Source organism: Eumetopias jubatus, unplaced genomic scaffold (assembly GCF_037043125.1).
Source record: "Eumetopias jubatus isolate StellerSeaLion01/CBP00866 unplaced genomic scaffold, mEumJub1_p1.0 scaffold_9, whole genome shotgun sequence".
NCBI classification, from domain to species: domain Eukaryota; kingdom Metazoa; phylum Chordata; class Mammalia; order Carnivora; family Otariidae; genus Eumetopias; species Eumetopias jubatus.
In genome coordinates, this window is record NW_028274815.1 from 80,080,209 (window position 1) to 80,084,785 (window position 4,577).

Below are 4,577 nucleotides of genomic sequence, written 5' to 3' on the forward strand. Positions count from 1 at the left end.
CATCATTTACACTCCCACCAGTTATGAATGAAAGTTCCACTTGCTCCACATTCTACCATATTTGCTACATATTCTCACTATATATATAAGTGTTATTCTGTTAATGTGGTGAAGTATGTTCTTGATAATTCTAAATTAACCTTGAGTTTCTGAGATAAAACCCACTTGGTCATGATGTGTTATCATTTTGCATATTGCCAAAGTCTATTTGCTCATATTTTTTTTATGGGTGTATAAAATTTAATAACAAAAAGGTCAACAGTCAGCCACATCCTGTCCTTGTCAGTCATCCTCTCTACCCTTCTAAATTTCAGTACAGTCAAGGTTGGTTGCACAACGGGGTCCAAAGCAGCCCTTGGGAAGCACTATCCCTCAAATGTGGAGTATGAATGACTCAGAGAGATACAAAACTCAGCACCTCTTTCATTTAAGAAAAAGAAAAGTGGAGAAATTTGGTTAAAAAGAGCTAAAATATTCTCATAGCTGCCTGGGGAGTAGATCTTAATCCTTCCACATAGATGCCTTCGGATCCACAGGTGGCCATTTGGACTAATACCAAACTGAGTCCATTACTCATTCCCTCTCCGGCTCTTCTTGTGGCTTTTCTTAGATCTTTCCGGAGACTTTGAGTGGCTCCTGTGTCTATGACTACGGTGATGACCTGGGGACTTGGAGCGGGATCTGTGCAGTCTGTCTCGAGAGCTGCTGCGGTGACGTCTTGGGCTTTTGCTCCGATGCCTTTCTCGGCGAGGGGAGGGGCTCCTCCTTCTAGGAGACCGACTCCGCCTTCTGGGAGACCGGCTCCTACTCCTCCAATAGCGCAATGTGGGAGAACGACCGGGCTGGTCCAAGTCTCGGTAGCTTCTCCGGCAGTGATCAGGTGAGGGTACTCTCTCCAACGTCTCATCCTCCTCTTCCTCCTCTTCACTGGACTCCACATCATCCATGTCCTCTTCTAGAGCGCTGACCCGAGGCTCCAGCTGCTCAGCTTCCTCTAGCACATAACGTTTCTGTAGCCGGGGTAGAATGATATCACAGACTCTCTCACTGTGCAGCAGCTCATCAATAAACTCATCTACATGCATCAGTTCAAACTCCCCATTTCGGTTCTGGCTCTTGATTTTTCGATAGTTGTTGTAGAGAGGCTCTAAGTACTTGTAGCAATCAATTGCAGTGCCTGTCAGCCTTGTGTAAAGTGCTCCCAACATACGGACATATTTGAAATCTTCATTTTTGATAAACTCTACAATGATATCCTTCTCAGGTTGAATTTGAAGCATCTTCAAGGTCAAACACAGAAAGGGAGTTGGCTTTATGTTGCCACCATAGACACCACCCACAAACCTCAACTCCATGGCTTTATGGACTACAAGTTCAGCCGTCAGTCCAAAGCACTCCTCTTTCCAGTACTTGGACTCATAGATTCGCGTCCGAATGATCTTCTCCACCAGATACTGAGGATTGGTGCCGTGGATACTGTGCGCATCCTTCACTGTACGGTTCGCCATTTTAGAACGCCTCTGCTCATATTTTTGTCAGGATTTTTGTTTCTACATGCACAAGTAATATTGTCTGAGATTTTTCTTTTATGTGGCATACTTGTCAGGCAGGCTTCAGTATCTACATAATTTGAGCCAGGAAGTGTTTACTCCTTTATTTTCTGAAAAAAAATTATATAAGATTGGCATTATGCTTGATATAGTTCACCAGTGTTTTCTTTGGGGGAAAGTTTTTAGTTACACGTTCAATTTCTTTGGCAAATAAAAGAAAATTTAGATTTTTTATTTCTTCTAGATTCAGTTTAATATATGTCTTTCAAGGAATTTATTCATTTTACACAAGATGTTGAATCTATTGGTGTAAAATTTTCATGACATTCCTGTATTATAATCTTTTTACTGTCTGTAATGTTTGTAGTGGTTGTAGTGATGGTTCTGCTTATATTTCTGAGATTTGCATCCCCCCCTTTATTAGTATGGCAATGGAGTTATCAATTGTATTAATATTTTTTAAAATAATTTTTTATTTCATTGATTTCCTCTATTGCTTGTTTTCTCTTTCATTATTTTCTTTCATCTTTCTTATCTTTTTTTTCTACTTTGTCTCTGCCAATTCGCTCTTTTCCCTCCTAACTCCTTAGGGTGATATCTTATATCATTAGTTTTAAATCTTTCTTCTCTTCTTATATAATCACTTAAAGCTTTATATTTCCCTCTAACAAATCCTTTGATTGCATTCAACAATTTTTAATATGTAGTATTTTTATTGTCATTCACTTAAAAACATTTCTCATTTCTTTTTTTTTTAAAGATTTTATTTATTTGACAGAGAGAGACACAGGAAGAGAGGGAACACAAGCAGGGGGAGTGGGAGAGGGAGAAGCAGGCTTCCCACAGAACAGGGAGCCCGATGTGGGGCTCGATCCCAGGACCCTGGGATCACGACCTGAGGCGAAGGCAGACGCTTAACAACTGAGCCACCCAGGCGCCCCAAATATTTCTCTTTTCTTTTGTGATTTCTTCTTTGGCTCCTAGCATATTTAGAAGTATAGAGCTGCATTTAGAGATTTCTAAAAATTAGTATTAATTTCTAATTTAATTCCATTGTGGTCAAAGGTGATACTCCTTATGATTTCAGTACTTTATTGTCTGTCTTGGTAAATGTTCCATTTGTGCCTGAAATGAATGTGTATTAGAGTTGGATATTGTGTTCTACAAATGCCAATTAAGTTGATTGATATTGTTCTGTCAATGCCAAGAGGAGTATTAACATATCTAACTATAATTGTGGATTCATCTATTTCTGTCTTTAGTTCTGTCACTTTTTCTCTGAATCTATTTTGATGTATTTTGAAGCTCTTTAATTAAAAGCACACATTTTGCTGTATTTTCTTGATGAATTGACCCTTTAATCATTAAAAAATATTCCTCTTTCTCTGTGGTAATATTCCTTAAAACCTACCTTGACATATTAATATAGCTGCCCAAGCTTTCTTATAGTTAGTGTTTGCATATCTTTCCCTCTCTTTTAACTTCTGTGTCTTTTCTTTTTTAAAGTGTGCAGCTTTTAAATAGTGTCTAGTTGAATCTTGTATTTTTATCTAGTCTGACAAGCTGTACTTATTAACTGAAATGTTTACCCAACTTTGCTATTTGGTGTCTGTTTGTCCCATCCATTCCCTGGTCATTTGTTCTTTATTCTGTCCTTTTGAATTAATTGAACAATTGTTAGTATACCAATATATCTCCTCCATTGGCTTTGGGTTTTGTGGTGGTTACTCCAGAGTTTAAAATATGCATTCTTTATTTATCGTAGTCTATCTTGTTAATATTATATATATATATCATATATTTAATATAATAATACATTTATTATATATTATAAATGTAAAAATCCTACAATAATATTCCCTTATTTCTGTTAAGTCCTTGTGCTATTTTTACTACATTTTAATTTTTTAAATATGTTATAGGCCCCGTAATGTATTCTTAGTATTTTTGTTTTAAAAAGTCAATTGTCTTCAAAGAAATTAAGACACAAAAAGTTACATTTACCATTTCTTTTCTTTTTATTCTTTTGCATAGATTTTGGATTCCCATCTGCTTTCATTTACTTTTAGTCAGATGAACTTCATTTAACATTTCTGGTAGTGCATTGTATTAATGAATTCTTTCAGTCTCTGTTTAGTTTGAAAATGATATAGTTTCACTTTTCTTAAAAGAATATATTTACTAGAAATAGAATTCTAGTTTGGTGGTTTTTTTCTTCAGCATTTTAAAGATGCCATTCCATTTGTAGTTATTTTTATTGTTCTGTATCAGAGTATTTTTCATCTGCTTGGTTTTAAAATTTTCTGTCATTGGTGTTGGGAAGTTTTACTAACTTACATCAAGGTGTAGTCTTCTATTTATTTATAAGATTTAGGATTTGTTGAGCTTGTTGAATTTGAACTTATTGGGTTACTATATTTCATCAAATTTGGAAAGTTTTCTGACATTATGTTTTCCATTTTGGGGACTCTAATATCTCTTGCCTCTCCTTCTCAGTCCACAGTTATGCACGTTGGAAATGTATGTCATTTCTCTGTTGAAAGCCCCATAGAGAGAGAGAGAGAGCACAAGCAGGGGGAACAGGGGGCCCAGGGAGAGGCAGTCTCCCCACTGAGCAGGGAGCCAGACATGGGACCTCCATCCCAGGACCCTGGGATCATGACCTGAGCCAAAGGCAGACGCTTAACCGACTGAGCCACCCAGGTGCCCCAGTAACAGTTACATTTCTTGTCTGTCAATCTAATTATCTGTATCATCTCTGTGTTTCCTTCTAATGACTGCTGTTCTCCTAGTATTAGGACATATTTCTTTTCTCTTTATTTGTCTAGTGATTTTTGATTGTATGCTGTACAGTAAGTGTATACAATGTTGTTAGAGGCCCAAATTATATTTTCTTTCTTTAAAGAGTGTTGCATTTTTTTTTTTGACAGGCAGTTAATTTATTGACAGCACAGCTTAGTTTTAGGCTTTGGTATGAGAAACTAAGAGTTAGCAGGATGAGAAAGAGTAGCTCTTAATTTAGGGCAT

At 36.8% G+C, this 4,577-nt stretch overlaps 1 pseudogene; it reads right to left on the reverse strand.

Moving 5' to 3' along the window:
* Nucleotides 1-420: 420 nt before the first annotated feature.
* Nucleotides 421-1,514, reverse strand: LOC114209793 (pre-mRNA-splicing factor 38A pseudogene; annotated as a pseudogene).
* Between the last annotated feature and the right edge of the window lie 3,063 nt (nucleotides 1,515-4,577).